At 37.7% G+C, this 23,775-nt stretch overlaps 1 protein-coding gene across 10 annotated transcripts in view; it reads left to right on the top strand.

Annotated features, from left to right (window-relative positions):
* Positions 1-23,775, top strand: part of LOC150095297 (CYFIP-related Rac1 interactor B-like) — a 587,095-nt gene that overhangs the window by 212,348 nt on the left and 350,972 nt on the right. For 5 of the 10 annotated variants that reach the window (XM_090410583.1, XM_090410582.1, XM_090410587.1 and 2 more), the window contains one exon: positions 16,277-16,460. The exons of the other annotated variants lie outside the window; for them this stretch is intronic. The gene's annotated coding sequence lies outside the window, so the exon portion shown is untranslated. The remainder of the gene's footprint in view (positions 1-16,276; positions 16,461-23,775) is intronic. 10 annotated transcript variants of the gene reach the window in all.

The following is a 23,775-nucleotide window of genomic DNA, read 5'->3' as shown; positions in this document are numbered from 1 at the left end:
TGACCAAATATTCATTGCTATATGGTTGTATTTAGGGCTCCTTATTTAACTTGTTGCAAATAACTGTTGATAAAAGCTACATTTTTAAACCCTAGTAATGATGTTCCATCATTTATTAATAGACTTTTAATAAAACATTTCAATTTTATTTTTTCGCCGTTAACTCAAAACCAATACTTAAAGTCCTTAAAAGGACTGGCTTAAAAGGACGAAGCAAGAATGCTTTCCATATTCACCGTTATCTGTAGAGGACAGTGTAGGGATAAGGTGTTATTGAGCAATTAAAGCTCTGATCATGGCAGGAGGGTAACAGCAATAGCCGAGCCTCAGTTAGAACTTCATTGGCTAAGCATTGCCCTCCTAGGGTACCCATTTTAGTCGCCTCGTACGACATGCATGAGGTGCTATTTTTAAGTAAAGCCCTGTATAAAAATTAGAACGATCTCTAGACACTCAATAGTGGTCTAGGGATCGTTCCAAAGGACGAAAGATCGTTCAACTCAGCGTCGGCTCCACTCAGTGACGCTCCCCCCTACCACCTAGCAGAACCACTCATATTCCAGGGAAAAGCATCCACCGACAAGGCCCCTCACGGGCCATGCCGGAGAACACCCTCCCCAGAGACTCAAAATGCTCTCCCACGGCAAACTCCCCGAAATCAAGCCCCACCCCTCACCGGAAGCCAAATTCCGGCCTGAGAGACCCCAATTAGTTACCTTTTACGACACGCATGGATTTACATAAAGGCTATTCTTATCCCGGACACCACACGGGAGCAGCCTCAAACCAATACTTATGGTCCTTAAAAGGACTGGCTTAAAGGGGCGAAGCAAGAATGCTTTTCATCTTCCCCGTTATCTGTAGAGGACAGTGTGGAGATCATGGCAAGAGGGTAACAGCAATAGCCGAGCCTCAGTTGGAACTTCATTGGTTACAGCATTGCCATCCATTACCCTTGGAGGGTAATGGATGGCATCACCACATCTCATAGTCGATTCTCCTTATACTTACGTACTGTCATATTATTTATAATAATATGATATGAAAGATTTAAAGGTGTCAAATATGTTTTTGTTGAATTTAAAAAAACAACAACTTAAAATTGTCATTATAATTTTAGTAAAACTCTATAATTTTACACATAGTTTTACATTTTATTTAATTTGTGGAATTTTTAGTTATTTCCGACAGAAATAAAATAAACTTTATTGATAAATTGTGTAAAATATATGCGTAACATCATGCAATTCGAATAAAACTTCGTTACAGATATGGAAAGCACGACTGCCTTGTCGAAATCCATTTCATTCTTTAAATTATTACAGAATGGCTACTTTTGAGTGCTAGCAATTATGATTAGATTGATGCTAAGAGTTTTACGGATTGAAAATACTTTTCTGGTATAGTTACACTTACAAATCACCAGTTGCAAACTCTCCCTTAAGGAACTTGTAGATTACCCAATTCCCTATTATTACGTGTAATAAATTGCATTAATAACGTACTAGTTCTATGAGTGTAATTATATATGTGACACATGATTTGTACTACCGATGTGGGTTTAATAATTTCAGCCGTCCATATGATTTAGCTCATTCTTGGGGTTCGAAAGAGACATGCGCAGTAGTTAGAATGCCAAGTCTGTCTCGTGACACGAGTATTCCGAACTGAGATATAGAGGGAGTCCTGGAAGATGGCTAACGTGCAAATAAATAAATAAAGTAGAATAAAAAAAATATAAAATAAATACACGAAAATAAATAAAATGTTGTAAATATTATTTACAAATAAATAAAGAGCCTAAAATTAAATTAAAAGGCATAATTTTTAAATAAAATGTAAAATATCTATACCAAACCAATGCCTGAGCTATGACACTTCAAATAATTTTGTTAAGTATATGGATGGTCATAATGTACAAAACTCATAACGTTTGCCAGGAGTTTCCTTCATCTAAAAGATCTCCAGTAGGAGCTGTATATATATATACCTTGAGGTGAGAGATGAATTTCATCGTGCTGTGTGAGATCAATACCCTGATTACTGGAGGCATGAAGTGGCTTAAAAGTTACTTATTGAGTCTGTAGATCAGAGACTCGATGTGTAACGAAAATTAACTCTTATTATCTGTTAATCTATCCGCAATATTAATAGTAAGTTACTGTAGGTTTATTTATATTTTCGTTGGAATTCACCATAAAAAAAAAGTCCTGTAAGGCATTCGATTTCGAAACTTATTGAGGAGACACTTAAGAATATAAAGAAATCAATAAACTATATTCTTAAAAGACTCATTCTAAAAAAAAATCCATTAGACTATCATCTGCTTGGTGATTGTACGCATAAGTGGCCACCAGCATCGTCAAATGGAAATAGTTTCTGTTACTAATATTTTAAACGTCCAAGTGTTTGGAGATCGTTCACTGTACTTAAACACTACAAATTTAAAAAGTTGTCCAAAGAAATGAAGACCCACTATGCATGAAATTATGCGATCTAAAAAAAAAAAAGGAAGGGATACGGAGTTAGTTTATATAGTTGGTATTAAACATTATATATTTTATCGTTGAAATAAATTTTAAAACAAAGACGAATATTTTAAGTGTGATTTTGTTCAGTACTTGTCATAAATGAAGTAAACTAAAGAGATTAAATGTTCATCCTATCTTCTTTTTAACATTAAATCCAAATAACTTGTGTTCTTAGTGGCTTTGCGCTTCGCAACTAGATACCTGTGGAAGGAGTGGCCTGGGTTCGATTCCCGTCGCCGTGAGGAGCTTAAGGATCTTCCTCAGGCGTAACCAAGTTAGCCGCTCTTCGAGCGGACAGCAGGGTTTTCTCCCCTGTTTATCTGGGGGGGGGGGTTCCTCCCACAAGCAGGCAAACCGACCCCCGTGAACACACGCAGCTGCAGACATAGGGTACATCGGGAGGCATAGGGCTAGCCACCTTATCCTCGGAACGGGTACCGCTTAGAAGGGCTAAGGATAGACGGGAAGAAGAACTTGTGTTCTTATAAATAAAAATTAAATAAATTTTTAATAAATATTTATAAAATTGAGAAGCTGTAAAAATACTAAAAATTAGAAAAGTCTTAACAATATCTAATAAATACAAAAAGATGTCTACCATCTTCAAGAAATTTAATGATATTATTTAAAAGCATTCCTCTTGTATGTTATTAAGATGCCAATTAAGCTATCCGCTTCCTTTGCGAAGTAGACGGGGGGGGGAGTATAAAATAAATCAGTTCACATTATTCGACACCCCCCTTCTCTTCCCGTATAAAAAAAGCTGTTTCTTTCTTTCTTCTGTCACTTCTCCCTCCCCTGGGGTGCTCTTTAAAGAATGTTACACGCGAAGAACTTGGTATTATCTTAGAAGGGAGCCAATACATCGTTCTCCTTCCTTCTGGGTGACCGCAGCCACCCCGAAGAAGGAGAGCATAATTCATCGAAGCTGCTGGAGCCTTGGATTAGACACAAAGACTCTATCTGAGCGCTCGTATTTCAGTCCAGTGAGAGAAACGGGTCCGATCGATCAGCCATTTCTCAGGAACCATATTACTGCAACACACACACACACACACACACACACACACACACACACACACACACACACACACACACACACACACACACGAAGAGCGACTGTAAGGAGAAACTTAAAGATCTTCTTAATCAATCTTCTTGAAATAAGAGTACAAGGTGGGATTCGTTCAATGTCTCAATGCAGTGCAGCCACTGCAGAATGGGAAACCATTACAGGAAAACTCGCATCACCAGCCGTCTGCGTGTGTGTGTGTGTGTGTGTGTGTACGCAGCGCGCGCCCTCTTAAATAGCCGTCGTTACAGCCGGTCATGCCTACCGACAGTACAGATTTCGGGTGGCAAGAGCCGGAGTTAAGTGGTTAGAAATGTTTCGTTCACGATGGAAGTGCTGACCGCTAAATAACCCTGCTTGACCCTAATAACCTCTCTTTTGAGCGCGATTTCGAATTAAGTTGAAGCCGTTTCTGTTCTAATAACGAACTCGATGACTTGTAATGTTCATCGAGTTTGTTATTACGGACCATCACTACCTGACTTCGATTTTTGATCTTTATTTGGGATCCACTCCTCACGTAAACGTTGCGGTTATTAAAAGGAATCCGTATCTGTAGAGAATGGGAAAAAAGGAGCGGTGAGGAATCCATCAGCGAAAAGATAGAATGTGATAATATCCCAGTGATTCGAAATTCATGAGGCGTCTTACGTGATGCGTTAATATTTTCAGTGAAATCATCCATGCCTTGCTCTTTCATAGTCTATTTTATTTCATTTCAGTATTTTTTTTTTATTTATTTGCGTTGATTGCAACGAAAATAAGTGGGCACCCAAACATACGTCATTTCTCAATAGTAAAATTACATCATTTTTTAATCACAACAATCGAATCAGAGGAATTCTGATTCAATTGTTGATCACAACAATTGAATCAGAGATGCGGTGTTTTGGATTTATGCATTGTTAACGGTTTATTTACTCTAATTTGAAACCTATAATCCTGTATCGTTTCAATTGATTTTTATCATTCCATTTTATCCGCTGAAAACATGCAGATTTAAACCGAAGTGGAATAATTCAACAATCTAGTATAGATAGATCCCCAATACTAATTTTCATTAAAATGAGTCCAGTTGCGAAATTAGTTGCCTTATGAAAATGGGAAATGAATCTCACCAACTGCATTGTTATCAGTGTCGTAACAATAGTGTGTCGAGTGAGCAATTTATTGTTAGTTCGCTCAAATGGCAGTGATTTTTTTTTTAAATTACATAGTAATATTCATTAATATCTCGTTAATGAATTAACTGTGTCTCTGAAAATAATAATTTCCTGGTTATGTGTCATCTGTGTATCTTCTTTAGGTGGTAATTTTTATCGTTTGGTATGCGAACACCATTTAATATAATTACTAAAAAGAAGGCTTGAATTGACTTGGACACGGAAAAATAAATAAATAAATAACATTATTTATTTATTTATATCTTTGATCTCTATAGCAGCAAGATTTCACGTTTACCTAATCAGTCCACTCGTTGTACTAAACGTTATATATATTATTATTATTCAGTAAAACACAATAATTAACAAGTACATTACTTTAATAGGGCAAATGCAACAGTCGTTCTAACAGCAAGGCCGTATATTATCTCCAACAATAGAAATGATGGTAGATGTCCGTGTCTTCATGATATTAGCGTAAAAGTAATGTGTAAGACGCTGTCAGCGGTAAGAACACAATTTGTGGTCATCACGAGTAGAGCACAAAATTTGAAACGAAATTTTGAGGGTCTTATACGCCCAGATGCATTGTCTGCCTTATCACTGCTTCCCAACGTTCACTAAAGTCTTGTATTCCTCTTTATAAACTTTTTTTTTTTTCTTGCTAAATCTTGACCTTTCAGTAGAGACTTCGTCAGTGGTAGTGAAACATTAGCAATAGGACGGTTCTTTAGTCTTGGAAGGACTGGTGCCAGGATTGTACATTTGGCAGGAGTGATGACCAACATTTGCCCATCGTTTCCATAAGCTCATTATACGTTACATAAAACATGCAGGCTCGGATTGTCACGCAATGCGCAAGACAACTGACCCGAGTCAGATTGTTCCTGTATTTCTAAGTCGTATTTCGCGGAACAAGAATGCCGGAAACGATTTTTACTCACTCTGACTTATAACCTCGCGCGAAGGTGGAAACTGTTACGTCATCTTGCTCGTCACGCATTAGTTGCAGAACTTTTGAAATGATCCTCACCAGTGGCACACCCAGAGGGGTGGCCAAAGAGCCGGGGAACCCCCCCAAAGAAAAAGAAAAAACACTAGAAAATTTTCCAAAAATCTTTTCCTAATTAAAATTCTTTTTTTTTTATTTATGTTGTAGTGTCGTGTCTTCTATTTTTATACTACTTATGAAGTAGCGATCACTGCAGATGCTCAGTCATAGGTCGTATGCGACGCATAGTGTGTATTCGCAAATCGTCCACTCAACTCGCCCCCACTCCCAGGTTAAATCCTGAGTGTCCGGCCCCCTCCAAGATTAAATCCTGAGTGCACCACTGATCCTCACATTATCATTCAGTAAGGTTTTCGTAAGAATGATAGAACCACAAAGATAGAGACGGTATCGTCTACAGTTTCAGGCTTATTAATACCGTTGTAATCCAATATAGATTTTCATCTAGGAAGTTAACCATCTAAACATTGCAAGTTTTAAGATCCCATACAACCACGATGGCCACTCGATCTCATTTAGCAGTTAAGCTGAATCCGAAATTTCACGTCCTGGAGGTAGCGAGGATGGTCCAACCATTCGGAAGAGTAAAATCCAAGGGGGGTGATTTGCGATTCACTTCGCCACGAAGAAATTCGGCAACCTTCTAAAAATAATCCCCTCCGAGATTTCCGTAGCGTTCCTCCGAGGAAATATCGCTTTTAATAAAGTGGCGAATATTTGTCGCCTTGTGAAGCAGGCGAATTAGAACGTTGAGGGTGTCGTTAGCTGGGTAAGCAAAAGCTCTAATTTGCACTAATGATCGATATAAGACCCCCCCCCCATTCTTTCCCAACATACAAATGACCTCATCAACGGCCTTTGGAGACTGGTCATTAATAAACAGTAGGACTCGTGTGCGCGCGCGTGAGGATAAACAGTACTTGCACAACGAGTGGTATAAATCTTTAGAGTTTGCGGGGGTCTCTGCAAGCTGCGGATTTAACCTTTGTTTAGCGCTCAAGATCCTTTTGCCCGGAACACGACAGAAATAATTACACGCTTCGATCGTAATTGCATAATTAGCCCGCAACTGCAGCTCCCCCTTTTGTCTGAAATTACTATTTTGTGCCTGATTGTTGCGTGCTATAATAAGGGGTCAACGCAGTGAGTGCCTATTCTTTCTCTTTTCGTCCCCCTTCTTTTGTTTCGTCTGCCCCCCCCCAAAATTCCTCGAGGCTTATTAATTGTTTGCAATGCACCGAATGTTGACTATAAACCCGTTATTAGACGCCAGACTTGCGCGTGCCGCCCCGAGTCGGTGTTTTTAAATCATTCGCCGTGATTGATGACGCTTCTTTTGATGTCTGAGAGATGTTCGATGAGAGTCTATGGCGCTCATTAAATATCCTTTTGTAATTATCGTCAGCGTGGCAAAAGTTAGCGAAACTACTGTACAGTGGGATTTCTATTCGTTGCTCAATCCTCGTTCTTGATCTCAAGAGATTTTCTTGCTCTTTTATAACTTCATTGGAATTTCGTACTTGGATAACTTCATACCAGCAATCTTTCCATCTTCTTTTATTTGGTCTAATTGATTGAACCTTAACTTTCTGTAAAGTGTGGTTATGAAATTTTCATTCACTTAATTGTCTTCGTGCGTACAACAGCTTCCATAGCTTAGTCGGTATCCACGATGCCCTTGTTAGAAAGACTGCGTTCAGATCTCGTCTAGGACACGAAAAAATCATTATCAGGAATTTTCAGCTGAAGGTGAGTTAATCGGTCTCATGCGGAGGAGTCAGCATTTTTCATCCTCCTGCAAAACAGGTCAGCTGGCCAGAAGAATATCTACATTTAGTAGATGCACTGGTCTCATAGCCTTGCTTGCTTCGGCCGTAGTAAAATAAAAAATAAATTTTACTGGATTACGACAGCAGTGCATCTGATGCAGAAGTTGTTTTGTATATTGGCGTTCAGTCTACAAAGAAACATTAAAATGAACATGGGATATCCCGTTCGCCTTCATTACGACTGTACGTTAGCAGACGTTTCTGCTTTGTAGAAAGATTTCTCTGTTGTATTGCATAAAAGTGATGGGGGGGGGGCAGAGGGAGGGATACAAGATTTACAAACGGAATATGGTCATTCTACGCGCACCTGTCTAGTGAGCAAATTGAGAGGCGAGTTCGAGCCAGTTTCCTACAGCCTAGAGAACGTCCGCCCATTAGTCTTCCATTAAAGTCACATCAAAAAGTAATCCTCGCGCCACCTTAGTGTCGTTCTCTCCCTTGCATCGTCCTCTAGTTTGTAGTCTTCGCCCTTATCGGTAATCCTTGTAAATTACTTTTTTCACCGGGTATTGCCTCATTTCCCACGTGCGACCTATTTGCCCCCATCAATTGACCTCCGCTTATCTGACCAAACAGATGTTTGCTCTGGAGGAGCTTCACCTAATTGACCGCGGTCTGCATGCATGGAGTGTATCTTGGACAACGGACTGGAGAAAATAAAGGCAATCCCTTTAAACTGATAAGAATAGCTTAGCAATAAAGAGCGTTAAAAGTGACAGAAAGACAGAGAGATTTTGCATTACATTAAACAATATTCTTCATTCAGCGATGCATGTATTAGCTCCTATCGATAATTATCATTAATCGCTGTGTCCAGCGCCACCAAGTGGCAGGCTTTGAAATTACACGAGTTCCCCCAAATTTTTAGACGAGATATTTTAGCAGACAACTGTCGGGATTAGGAAGACAATACGGCATTCAACTTATCAGCTCATAATGGGAGAGCATAAGACAGACTATCAACGCTGCGTCATTAGCTGCGTAATACTCTCTAGACTTTAATATTTCTACACTGATTAAAAGATAGGAGATTACTTTCTCCACCTTGTTTATCATCCTAGAGTTTGTCTAGACAGAGCGTGTTCATCCCTTTAGATCCTGAATGTTAGGGCATTCTCTACGGTCCGGCTTTATTAAATGACACTGCAAACACCGCTTATACCCAAAATGCTAATTTATTCTTCAGTTTGCCACGGTGTGATGCCAATGGAGCGAAAATGGATTATACGAAAACTGACAAGGTCAAAACTATGAATTTTGGTTATCTCGTGTAGTTAGCATAATGCTCAATAAATGGTTCTGTGAGACACTAGATATTAGTAAAATCCTTTTTAGCATTCAGCATATGTAATTTTATTATTCGAATTTTAATAATTAATAAAGCTGTTATTTATACTATTATTCATGAAAAGCACGCCGTAGTGCTTAGTTGAAGAATGATAATATTGTTATTATTTATTTAAAAGAACTAATCATGACAAAAATTACAATAAAGTAGACGAATTATGATACTTGTTCCGGCTGTTTAATTTGTAATACAGAAATAAGTGAAATTGCCAATTGAAACTGCTGATTCACGTGACGTAACAAAGGCAAGAGAAATCAACAATTTAATAAAGCAGAAGATGTGAACTCAACAATGCTGGACTTTTATACAATGTTTATCGCCCAAACGACAATTTCCTTTATTACGTATATTCTTGCAACAATGAACCATAAAAGCTAGCTGAACAAACAGCAATTTTAACGGATAAACATGCCACCCGACTTCCTAATTTTATTAATACCGTTTTCTGTTTATGGGCATTTCCTAACAGATTTATTAACTCTATTTCCTAAATTTTAAATCGCTAAGCCTTGCTGTCACTAGAGGTTCCAACCACAAAGGTTGAGCAGTGTCGTTACCAGTCGTGCGGTAGAAAGACTGCAATAGACACACACAATTTATCATGTCGTTTGGATATGCAGCATTGCCCTTAATCGCCCTCTACACGAGAGTTAGGAGGACAATAGGCCTCATCGAGGGTGTACGCCATCTCTGGAGTCATAAACCAACCCCAAAATGTGTTTCGTGTTTGCTGTATCTGGGTGGCAACACTAACAACAATGCTGTCAAACTAAACTGTACTGTAGCGCCTGAATAGCTTGTTTTAGGCGGGTGGGGGGGATGAAATAAAGCGATATGCCTCTTGGTCGCATTTCGGACCTGCTTCTCATTTAATGATGCGAGAAGTCGGTTCGAATTGTAGGTGTTTAAGGATATTTTTTAAAAAATGGCTTAATTATGTTATTTCGAAGCACTTCCGCGCTAAGAATCCGTAGTCCAACTTGCCACCGGAAGTGACGTGCTAACAGATGCCAGATATATGATAGCAGCAATACCTAAACAATTAAATATCCGCAAATGCTTTTTACCTGGGAACAGGACGAAGAAAGGCTTAGAAAAAAGACCCTCCCCCTAGTCAGCGACTAGAGTTTCGAACTTAGAAGGGTGTTTCTTCGTCGCCTTTCTACGGGCTACACAGGCCTTCAATAAATTATAAAATTTTTAAAAAATTATTTATGTTTAGCATTTTATTAATAATTGAAAAATTCTAAATCTTTTTTTTTAAAAATCTCGTTTATAACAATTAATGTTTTTTTTTTTAAAAACTGTCAAAAAATGAAATGTTAAAAATAATTTATTTTTAGCATATTAACGGTGTTGAAAAATGTTGAATCTCGTTTATTTAAAAATATCTAAAATTTTAACAGCTGTTTTTAAAATTATTAAGAAAAAATGAAATGAATCATGTAAAAATAGATATGGTTAAAAAAAAAAAAAACGAAATACTGACAGACATCTAATAGACCAATGTTTATTATACGTTGGCATCGCCTATCCCGAAAATCAAAGCAAGCCACACAAGTCAGATATTTTGAAAATGGCACTCTACATCACCCTGCACTATCCACCTTATGAAGAAAACCGGATAGTGCAGGGTGGTAATGTTATTTAGAATTACATGCAGCCAAAACGATTAAGACTATGAAGCCAGTGAATTATGTTTGTAAGTGTCCTTCTGGTTGATCTGTCTGTTTTGCAGAATGGAAAAAAAAAAAAAAAAAGCGTCAAAAATGCAAAGAAAAGCGCAAATTGTGTATGCAAAATACGTGAGTAGGTTAATTCTTTCCTTTTACACGTTCACAAACTCTAAATGAATATTGCAATGATACAAAATAAACCCATGGCTTTAAATCCAACTATTTATGTGTTGTCGTTTATTAAGCTGTTGAGGGGAGAGTAAAAGCTCTCGAGAATATAAAGTCACCATTTAAATGACAAATGACGTAACAGTCTTGGAACACCAACAAATATCTTCCAGAAAAGGGTAAGGGCATCGATGAGGAAAGGTCCAGGAATAGTAATCCCTATAAATAATGCATAAGAAACCAAAATCTCTTTCGTTTTCTTATATTCCTAAGGAAATTTAAAAGTGCAAGAACACGATAGCAATATAAAGACAAAAAAACACAAAACTTCTGTGATAAACGCCACTAAATACGACTACCATGGTAACAACGAAAGGAATAACCTAAAAGAAGAGTGTCGGCGTCCTTCAATAAGGATAAAATATGGCAACCAGGATACGATGCAATTGAAAATTCCAAAAGACATTGTCTCCTCGGGATGAATTAAACATAGGACCAAATGGGAAATTCTGCTTCAAAGAACCCGCGTGTATGGCTATATAAAAAGAATATATATATTTATGATACACCCAGATTCGGTACTGTTATCTTGCCAAGGATATAATAGCGAAACATTACCCACTTAGACTCGCCAATATCCGGAACACATTTCGTATTTTGGACAGTGTTACCCCTTTTCTTATATATCATAAAAACCAATCCAACTCGACTATCAACCTAGCTTATGAAACAATAACGTCACTGCGCATGTGCGGTTATGTTTTTTTCACTAGAGCGATGACGTAACAATGGTGATTGGGAGAAAGATGAAATGGAAATAAAACAGGTTTTTTTTTGTTTGTTTTTTTGCGCATGGTCAGAGATATGACTGGGATTGGCTCTCATCATCTTCGACATGCTGTATAACAAAATAATGGTGAGGTTGAAAAGTAATGAAAGTTTACGTGTAGAATGCTAAACTGTGTTGCTTCTGACATATGGGTTTAATACGGGTGACTCGAATCGCATAAGCTGGAAGCGATAAAAAAAAACCTACTATCTTCTCTTGGTATGAAATAAATAAGAACAGAAAATGGAATAAAGCATAGATGATTTACTCCATAAAAGGGACTTATTATCTCAAATCTAATCTTCCATTACTTCGCGAGCTTCTGTTTGTATGTGCCTCTACCTTAACTCGCCATAGTCTTGTTAAGAGATATTGGGCAGCTCGTGATACGTGGCACAAAAAAAGAAAGGGATCTCTATCCCAATGTATGCTCCCTCCTTTCCCCCTTCACCTGAGTCCCTTATTCGGTAAACAGTTCGCAGTTATTCTACCCCATACTTGAAGCAGTCCGTAATGCGATGACACGAAAATCTGGCAATGTTCCAAGATTTTATCACCAATTGTCAAGCACCCTACTTTCTTCCTGACGTTATATTTACATAGAAAAGGGAAACAGCCGATGATGAATCTATAGAGAGACAGGGGATGGTGGGGGGAAACACTTGGACGAAGCTTCTGCACAATTTCCATCCCATCTTTAAAGTCCCGGATCAGAGACTTTAAAGATGGAACTGACAACCCACTTCTAAACAGCACAAAATTTTTCGTTTTGGTATTCTTGGAGTTTATTGCATGAAATCGATTGTGTTCAAGTAGATATATAAGCGACTCATTATTCAGGTGACGCTCCCTTAATAAGGAGGCGTTGCATCAGATGCCGTTAGCAAAAATAATCACCAGATGTCACTGGTGTCCACTGTTGGCGACTTAGTTCTGTATAAATACTTTGATGAGAGACATAAACTATAAATTTAGAAAATAAGTTTATAAACATATAAGTTGGTAAACCTGTGGACTTATATGCTAGCATGTGTTTAATAATTAAATGTTATATACAGACCTCTCGGTTGTAGGCAGTATATAGTTTTTGTTGCTAGGAAACTTCTGTGACATTATTTATTTCATTTATGTAGTAAGTCTGATCTTTATAATACGGAACACCGATATTGTATTTGAATTCCAACAGATGTGAAGCAGGCTTACGTTTTAAACACAAGGGAGTTTATTTATAGTTTATATAATGTACAGCATGAATTTTGGCAGGGCTCTAAGAAGCTACCAATGAAACACAGAAGACTAACTGTTATAACGGGCTATCTTTGATAAATTGTTACCAAGTCGTTCTGTCAGTAAGGTCCAAGTTAAAACACTTGCACTAAGTAGGGTAAGAAAAATAATGCTGGGTACAAATTGCATACAGATTCCAAGTATTCCACAGTATTCAAAATGGCGGATTTTTTGATGTGGCGCCATCTGCCGTGAAAAATTATAACTATTTCAATGGAAGCACTTTGGAATTCGTACGATGTTAGGCCGAGAAGCTGCTGTTCACTAATCATGTGCGAATACTCAGTAGCATATTTATTACACGAAGCATAACAATTCCTATTAAAGTTGTCTTATCTGACAATCAACTACTCGTCGGTTGACCTCCCTAAATTTCATTTAATTAGCCGTTCTGATTTTGAATGAACAAAGTTTGTAACTGACGATATTAAGGAATTGGTATTTAAATTCAACTGCATCCTGAAGAAAAATTTGACTGGGCTTCATCGTATTATTTTGTTGCAAGTTCTTCGTTTTTAGCACTAAAAGGAAGAAGACGATGAAAAAAAAAAAAAAAAACTTGCGAAAATACCAAGTCGTTTTTATGTTATTTTCTTAACTGCTGTAACCTGAGTTTCCTGAAGTCATTCGTGCCATCCCTCTAGGCAAGTGCATCCCTACAGCCATAAATAGCCAGGTCTCCAGTCCCCAGACACAAATAGCAAGGCTTTGCGCTTTCACTTCTCACTTTAAGTGGATGAGTTCACAATTCACACAGACAGCCAGCCAGCCGATATAGCTCCACCAGCTGGAGATGTCTGGGGGAAGAGAGAAATGGGACAAAGAGTGTCTGTGCGCCCTCTGACGATCGTGAGAAACAACTGATCTCATCGTGCAAAAACTTACCTTTTGTCGTGTCTTTCTTTGAACTAATTTAGACTTCAAATCCCCCCCCCGCTCTTGTATTGCAACTGGATGTCGTGGTTTTGGCAAGGAGATATTCACAGCTTATAATATCTCGCCGAATATGTATGTAAGCTCAAGTCCGATATGGTTAGTTTATTTTTAAAGCGGAGTTTAAAAGTCAAGTCTCGGATTGGAACTTCGCTGTTTTGTTTTGTTTTTCCTAATTCTTCTTTTAATCATACCAGCAAAGCAACGGCTTGGACGTGAGCATTCCTGTGTTGAATGTACAAGTCGACCGGATGCAGTAACCATGACAACAGGAAGAAAGAGGCAGGGGTAATTGATAAGTATCTTCGTAGCATACGAGAGGTATGGGGGACTTTGAGGGGGAGGGGAGGGGAGAGAGAGAATAGAGGTGAAGAGGGCGGAGAACCGCCACTCGTCCGTTGGTCGTGGGCACAGGAAGCACTCCTACAGACACTGTTATCTAGGTAGGCGCGCGCGCTTGGGGGTTGTCCGTAGCACAAGGCCGCCACCGGCTGCAAGCGACGTCATGTGTAGAAAAATGTTTACTGTAAGAGAGGCATTTGACGAGAGGTGAGTGAGAGAGAGAGAGAGAAATATGTTTCAGCCGATCGATGTTGGGACTATGAGAGGCAAAAATGTCTAGCCTGATGAGGGAAGGATGCTAAAGAATGCAGAAAGATGGATGTGGAAAGAGAGAAGGAAATAGAAGAAAGAATAAGGCTGGAAACCATTCAGATATTTTGTGTATCGTCTATTTCCAAGTGGAGTTGGATTCGTGGATCATAATCATTTAAAGATTGGGATTAGATGAATAATAATAATAAAACTCGGAAACGTTCCTGTGTTGAGTAATCGTTCTGATTTAGCATTTGTTAAAAAGAAAGTTTAAAAAATGGAAGTTCATTTTCGCCAGTAGGTGGCGCTCAGTTCGGATGTATTTGGAAAGTTAAAAGTAATGTGAATGTAAGTGCGTGAATGGAAGAGACGTTTTTTTTTTCTTTAATAAAAAGTAAATAATTCAAAATATCATTTTTTTTTTTTTTTTGCTGTCAGACAGCACCTGTTTAAAATGTCAGTTGAATGATAGGACGAAAAAAAAAAATACTCATATGTCTCCTATTCATGTGCTTAGGGAGAAAATTTTCACAATTTTCGAGAAGTTTTCTGTTTGTGCCGATTGCGCGCGGTGGATCTTCTTTTATAGCTAAGACTTAAAACAATTTAAAAAAATATGCGTAACCATTAAAAAAAATGGCAAACTTTCCCCAAATTTTTGCAGTTGTACAGTTTCTCCGGTAGATGGCACGAGTATATAAACCGATAAAAACACGAAGAAACGAAAAAGAATTAAATTATTTTCAAAATAATCCAGAACTATATTTACCGATAGGTGGCGCTCGTTTTTGATATCGATATAACTGATAAACGCAACTACTTGTGCAGTGTATGTCCTGTGTCCTCTGAACAGAAAAGACAATTGCAGTTATAGCTGGAGTTACTTAATGCGAAATGGCAAATCCTATCTTAAATGATATCGCGAGGCCTTGGACGTACCCATGAAGAATATCTCATTTGCTCATAGAAGCAAGAAATAAATTCACCGTAGTGCCTCCATCTTGCAGATTAGATATCTTCGAAATCAGTATTGATTGCCTGATGACTTTCATTAGGGGGAAGAATAGAGTAATAAACCCACTTAGGGAAAGAAAGAAAAGAAAAAAAAAATCAAACTCCAGTAATTGACAGACGAGCAAGTCGTAGGGAGGTCGTCATCAGTACGTATCTTAATGTACACTTGCCACTGTAACGACCGCCAATTATTAGCATGGAGTGGCTGTCTTTTGCATGTAAGTACCTGGATTAGGCTTCGCAAGAAAAGTAATGGGAAACCGGAAGTGAGCCTTCACTGAATGTTGGGATAACGGACATGGCAGATAATTAAAAGTCAATTTTATAGTACCTAATGGCTGCCAGTTTCAGAATCGCTTAAACATGCTAATTACACACACACACACACACACACACACACACACACACACACACACACACACACACACACACACAAAATGCCATTGTTTAATCTGAGACCATCGCAGGCTTTTGTGAAGTGTTACCGGAAATTGTTCAACCACCCAACAATGACTTTGTGCCTAAGCACGTGCCAGCACAAGAAAGAATGCACAGGTCGAAATTATCATTGTTGTGATTGAATTTATTTTAATTGATACATTTGACACTGAATGGCGCTTCTAGTACACGCAAAATATTTTTTTTTGTTAGAAGAAAATAAAATTAAAAAAAAAAATCATAATTTAAAGAAATATTTTTATTATTATTATTTATTTATATTGGACATTATTTCTTCGTTTTTTTATGCAAAAAAAAAAAAATATCAACTAATTATTTTTTAAGCACCTGTGCAATGCAATTAGAGTTTGTTTTTGCGCAGGTCTTACTTTATAGTGTCAGGAGGAGGACACTAGAAATTAGATGGATGGTACTCATTAGCGCAAAGTTTACCTTGGAATTATCGGTGATGGGGTCCTTATCTTGGACATCAGACATTGACAATCTGCGATGTTTTGTGTGTGTGTGTGTGACGGAGTCGACAGTTTGACAAATGCCGAGTTAGGGTAAGTCTTATGGCTAATCCTTCTTCTAAATGGAAAAGTACTTTTTTTCATACCTTCCTATCGTTGGTTTTGTGTTGCAGGTGATCAATAGTACGTTATTCTTGCACAGCGCCACCTATGACGAGATTCTTAAAAAAGTTATTTAAACTTAATGGAATCTCTGCACGACAAAGAAAGTCATTAAGTGCATGTGTTGCCACCTTGAGGGAACAACTGGAATTTTGCATTTAAAAAATTACCCTCCCGTTTTCATACAACGGGAGATTAAGCTTATCTTAACTAAATAAATGGTGTAGCATCACACGTGACACGGTATTATGACTATGTTTTACAATAACAATGATCAGATATTGTTTGCAGACTAGTCGCCGCGTGCTAATGAATATCAGAACTAGCTATATAAACTGCAGACAGAATCGAGTTATAAATTTGAGATTTGACTGTTATAAATTTTTATTAGTTATCCCGGAGAGAGAGAGAGAGAGAGAGAGAAGTGACCAACTATGAGAAAAGACAAATTTCTAAAATGCACTAAGCCAGCGTTTCTCAACCTTTCTAAGTCCAAGGACCAGTAAAATGCCTAAAACTATTTTACGGACCACTAAAATAGTTTTTTTTTAGTTTACGTAATTTTTTTTAAATATATGTGGGGATTACCAACATTTACATATATATTTACATACAATATTTATATATACATAAATATTTACAAATACATATGGAAACATAATTAAGTTGGAAGTAAACGATTAAAAGTGCATCATCACAGAACAAAGTTTTAATTTTTATTAAACAAATAAAGGCATCAGTTTCCGATTTGCTGTGGGTAAATGAATGGGTATGTCAGCCAGATTCTGCGTCACCTGCCATATCATTAATTCTGCGACCGACAGTTTCATTAGAAAGAGGAATCAAATCAACATCTTTTAGTAAGTTGTTGCCAAACATAGTTTTACCACATCTTTTATAGCTGCAAGTAGCATATTTTCACCGATAGCATGAGCTTTACCTGTTTTCACTATGTGCAAACTTAGGATGCTTCCAGTGCCTTGCTATTAATGGAACCCATGGCCGAAACTATATCTTTACCATGATTTAATGTCCCTAAGCGACGCTGAAAAAATTCAATTTCTCTTATTTTTGACATCACAATGTCTAGTTTCTAAATGTCGTCGGAGTTTCGCAGGCTTCATGCACTCGTTCGACAACACTTCATAACACAAACCACATTGAGGTTTCTGTTCACTTTCATCTCCACACCAAGTAAACCCGAATTCCACATATGAACTGCTATATTTCCTGCTGTGTTTTTTCTTCGAACTGCTTGTTTCTTCTATTTTAATAGTATCGGATTACTCGCCGTTACAACACGTGTATCACAATTAGGGTTAGCGTCACCTGTTTCGTTTGCTCTTTTTTTCAAAGTCCTAGTTCTAAGCCACTTTTCCATTATTGAAAAACGTTTCCGAAAAGTATATAAATACTGGGGTTAACTCAGGACACACTTTGTCCAAGTATCATATAGCACTTCTGAAGATATGCTGAGCCTTGATTGAAGGAGGGAAACCTTCAGTAATAAAAATCAATAAACAACAAGCAATTGGTTGAAATGTGGATAACACATGTTCACTTCAAATCTGACAAAACAGCAAGAAGGGGGAAACAATAAAACTATATTGTTGTTCACCTCACCCCTCTTTTATTATTCCTCATTTTGCTGCTACAGATTTAGCGGCAGAATGACGAATAATAAAAGAGGGGTGAAATGAATAACAATATAGATTTATTGCTTCCGTATTTGAACATTCTGACGCTATTTGTTGGTTTTTTTTAAGTCTCCAATTGATTTCAATAATTTTTACTTACTTATTCAATTTTAATTTGTTTGGATAACAAAAAATATATATTTATTTAATTAATTTAAGTCTGCCTGCGGACCACCTGTCCCACAGTCGCGGAACAAAGGTTGAGAACCACTGCACTAAGCTGATCGGTGGGCCTCAGTTTTAAGTTAAGTTAAATATTCCTTGTGTGGTAGGCTAGAACAGGATATCCCAATTATGTATGTACCCATATGGTATCACAACATTTCGTGTACTTAGTCTAGTTTCATGAACTCAGTTTTACGTTCAATGGCGTCAAAAGCTTAAGGTCTTTCAAAGGCGTAAAGCTTTTTTCCGCATACCGTTTTCATTCACACTGTACGTGGTGCTTCTGACACTTTCTTTATATACGTATCTTCCTATAACGCAATCTCTGCATCGCGTGCAAGGGCTTTAATGTATATTCTTTGCATCGCGTGTGTTTTCCGTGTGTGTGTGGGGGGGAGGTGTTCTAATACTTTGGGCCACGCAGTATACGTGTACCAGTCCAAGTCCCGCTCAGTAGTAACATTCTTCGTCTTCTAACGTTCCATCTAGGACGTGAAGAAACTTTGTAAGGGCTTTTTTTTCCGATTGAAGATAAATTAGCTGACCTCATATAGAGTTAGCGGGGTTTTTTATCTTGCAAACCAGAAGAACATATGCATTTAACCAGAAGAACATATGCATTTAACCACAATACATTAGACATAACTTCAATTCGTTCGATCATAATTTCAAATAGCTGAATTAGAATTAATTTATAACTAATTAATTCACCTATAAATGCAGTTATTAGTTAGCTAAAATATTGTTTTTGTGCGCATTATGTTTTGTTATAGTTAGAAAATTTTGCTTGTGCTATAATTGTACAACCGTATGTACAATTATTGTTAACGTGAGTAGAATAAACTTAATTATAAGTTTGATTCTACTTACCTACGAGAACTTTTTTTTTCAGCCAATTCCTGTTAGACGACCTTTGAAAGAGGCAAGATAGGATCTCCTTCCTCATGAACTCGTCTTTTTAATCGCACATCTCAGAAAAATCGATCGTAGAACAACAAAGAGTACTAATGTTTGGATTTAGGATCACAAGATGGCGGCATTAGAATCAGCTATTAGTGATGGCTAAGAAGTGGGTGTGACTGAGAAAAGTCGATTAACTAAAAGTGTTTTCCGCCTATCGCGTTTGTGCAACAAAAGTGGGTGTTAGATATTCACATATGACGTCATTTTTGACGTCATATGGTCACTCCCGTACTTGGATTTTGGTTAAGCTTCCGCTAGAAGAAGCGGTAGAGTCGCAGATGCCCTTTCCACAAAGATTTAGTATGACAATCCTAAACATCCATTTCACCTGGCGGGACTCGAACCCGCAGCCACTTGGGTGGAAAGCGGATACGCTAACCACTCGGCCAACCAGGCCCGCTCAAAAGGGGATGGATACTCCTACTACATTAGGCAAGTAGATTCTTAGAAGACTACTTTTTTTTATTATTATTTATTTTTAACATGCACGCGAGAAAAATGAAACTGCGGTAAAATCTAACGCATGTGAGGGGAAACCTGAAAGAAATATTAACGGATAGTGGATGTATGTAAATGATTAGCAGGAGTTTAAAAAAAAGTCGGCTATAAATAAGAAAACACGAGAGAATTCTCTATTGAAATAGTGAAGAGTAACGAAGACATAAATTTCGTGACTTTTTTTTTTATCTGTACTCCCTTGGTACCGAGTGCTGTTTGACGTTGTTGCACCCCTGGGACATTGTAGATAAAGAGGGTGATGGGAACAGCGGAGATGTTGGGGGGATGGAAGACAGCATTAGGAAGTCGGTGGATGAACAAACACTGGCATAAAAGGTAAAGGGGAAAAAAAAGAACAGTCACAAAAATAAAAAGAAAAAAAAATCAAAAGCCCAGAGAACGATTAACATGATGAGATATTCTTTAAATAAAGCATCGCATTACAGGGTGGAAAGAACCCTTTGTACGACTATTACATCCCACAGTCTTTTGCTGGATGACAACACGCTTGCCTCTTTGTAGCTAGCATTGTGTCTGTCTTCCATTTGACCGTCCGTTTTGTTAATTCCCCGAGGGATTCCGCGAACGGGATTCAACTCCCAAAGTAACCATGAAGATGTAAATACAGCAATGTCCGTTGCTGTCGCCTGGGATTTCTTTAAAGGTAGACCGGAGAATTCGTTTCGGTATTCTTAATTTATGATTCAATAACTGTATATCGTATGAATGTTTTGACATAAATCCCTCGATCCAGTATAAGGATGGGCATAAATTCATTTGAATTGAATGCTCATACAAGAAATGCCGTCTGTTATTGTGGATGGCAATAAAAATAAAAAAATAAAAAATTTCACATTTGACAGTAGAGGCCGTATGGTCACTGCCGTGCCTCACATGGTTTTTTTTGGCAATGATATCTGCTGCTAGAATAAGTGGTAGGGTGGCAGATTCCCTTTCCACACAAAGTTGTGATAATCACAAACATCCCTGCCCATGACAGGTGTCGAACTCACGGCCTCTTGGGTGGAGAGCGGACACGCTAACCACTCGGCCAACCAGGCCGGCAATAGGTTTAGACTAATTTACAAAATACCAGGATTGCCAAGATACACATAGAATTCTCGCAGTTGTAAGATGGAATAAAATTTGGTACATTTTTACTTAATTTTTTTTTTTTTTCCCCATAGAGGCATTGCAGCTGTATGCGTGTGCAATTAGTCAGGTGTTTACCACATCCTCTAATGTACAATTCACCGTCATGTTCTTAGTAGGATCAAACTCGAATAATGAAAGGAATGTTTGAGAAAATACAAAGATTGTTTGAGGAGAAAGCGATAAAGTTAGAAAACAAAAGCAAACATTAGAAAACGAAGAACAAAAAATGTGGAGAAAAACGCAAATAGACTCAACCGAGGAAGTTTGTAGGAGTTGTTTGAGATGACAGAGAAGTAAAAAATGTCTAGTGGACTCAAGAAATTAAATTTGCCGAAGAAATCTTAGAGGCTCGCAAGAGAGACTCGGCATCTTTGGAGAGTGATAATATGAAGAAACACGTCAAAGTGGTTTATATCTAAAAAAAACACGTCAAAAATATCTAAATTGAGTATAATTATATGTAAATAAACAAACGGAAATCAAAATACCAATATTGCTTATTTCTTACTCTTCTATAAATATGTTAGTTTCTTGATTCAATATCCGGGATAAAAGAAAATTATTTTAGTCATTCAAAAAAGAATTTATAGAACGTGTTAAAAAAATAAAACTGTTTCACAAAATATTCAACTTTTTTTTAACGAGTAATTTTTAGTTCTCTTGTATCTGCTTCTGCTAGAAAGATAAATGACCGTATGTGTGACGTCACACATACGTTCATGACGTAATAATCATTTTTAAACACGATTATTACGTCACAGATATGTATCTTTTTGTGATGTAATCACCGTGTGTGTGACGTCACACATACGGTCATGACGTAATAATCATTTTTAAACATGATTATTACGTCACAGATATGTATCTTTTGCGATGTAATCGATTTCATCGGCTCTGCTGCATCAGGCATCGTTTATTACCTCTTCAAAAGGGGAAAAAAATCATAACTGTTGAAGTGAGTCAAAGTAATGAAACATACACTGAAACACTTCACCAGACTGGTTATTACACGTAAATCATTTTGCTGTCTTGAAGTTCCACCTCGAAACCACGAGGATCTTCGTTTATTACCTTTTTTTGCCATGCAGTCTGTTCTTATGTATCTGATTCAAAATTTATCCTTATTTTCCTCTAAGTGGCGGAAAAACATCTTCTGTAGCAGCATCCTTCTCCGTCATCGTTGCATCTCTTCCACCCCCCTCCTTCCTCACGCAGCCAGAATCAATAAAACTCATCTCACTCCTAATTCTGCTTAGCCAACTGAAGGAAGAAAACTGCTAGCAAAAAGAAAGTAGGCCGATTTTTTTTTTTTTTTTCCTTGGGTGATTTTTACGTTTCACTAGAAAAGATCAAAAATTCGTTCTAAGAAATTACAATCAGTTGGAAGAAAGTAGAAAGAGGAAAAATACAGAGCTCTGCAAGCTTTTCTATACTTTTTTTTTTCCTTCTTTCGTTCACTGTCATAGCTGTAATGTTCCAGCTGTTTCCCCAATTGCCTTTACGCTCTCTCGCGTCCAAGTACTTCCCTCCATCACATCCCATATCGATTGTTGTAGGAAACCACTTCTGGCTGTAGGCTTCTAGCGTGCCAATCATTGTTAGACTCCACCAGATGCAACGCTTGTCTTTTGCTCGTTATATTACACTAGAAGCTGAGTAATTCCTCGTCCATAGACAATAGACAAATTTAGTGCAGCACGCAAAATATGTATGAACGCTGCCTGGCGCATGTCAGCGTGTTTAATTGAGGAGTAAGTCTTGTGATCAACACGGTCAGGCAAGGATGGAGTAAATGCGTTATAGTTTTTTTTTTTTTTTTTTTTTTTTGGCATCAAGCCAGCCGATAGGGTAGTTTGTTTTTGTTTCTTTCTACCATTGGGTCTCCCTTTCTCTTTCTAAATCCTTTATTCCCCGACCTCCCTCTTCCAAATATAAAGCAGTTTACGGCAAAATTAAACTCAGAATCTCTCTTTGGCTGCCAGATGGCGAAGAATAAAAATATTTTATTGTTGGTAATTTTTCTTTCGCATTGCGTTAAATCTGACGTACAGGAGAAACCCAAGCGGCAGAAATGGACCAGGTTCGCATTGGCATGTGCGGAACACAAAGAACCAAGTACGTTGTTTGTCTTAATGACCCTATATGTTAATAAATTCTTTCCAACTTCCCTGAGGGGAACGGTTCTTAATACTTAGCCTGTAGCAGTTAACTTGGAAACCCAACGAAAAGGCGCAGCTGATATTCTCTTTGCAGAATTGCTGGTGGTGAAAGTTTAAGACATTATCATTCTGTTACGTCGGGTGCCAAAGAATCGACGCTTTAGTTTAGCTACAAACCCTTGAGGGTGACATGCTAACTCTTATTATTTTGCACAAATATCCAAACACTGACATTTTTAAGTGCAAGATGCAGAGGTATCTATTAGATCCTTTAGTTCGTCCGTTCGGTTATAAATATTCCTTTCTAGCGGTATGGATTTAATTAAAAATGAGTAAATAAATAAATCCACTAATTCCTTTTCATTCTCCTCAACCAGATGGCACGTGATTCTTCTGACTATGACGCAGAAGTTCCCAATGAAATGACATTAACAATGAAACTACGCGTGTAGTTTCAATGTTACGGAAAAGCAACAATGAAACTACACGCGTATGATAATAAATAGAAAATAAATAATACACAGCTCAAATTCATTTTATCCACGAGGATTATTCGATGGTCATTTCCATGATCTTACACTTAACGTGAATTTAAGTACGTTTTTCTCG

This window comes from Typopeltis vanoorti, chromosome 20 (assembly GCF_054136105.1).
Source record: "Typopeltis vanoorti isolate ZY-2024b chromosome 20, IOZ_Tvanoo_1.0, whole genome shotgun sequence".
Classification (NCBI taxonomy): Eukaryota; Metazoa; Arthropoda; class Arachnida; order Uropygi; family Thelyphonidae; genus Typopeltis; species Typopeltis vanoorti.
The sequence above is the reverse complement of the archived record's forward strand: the minus strand, read 5'-3'. Positions and strand labels throughout refer to the sequence as shown.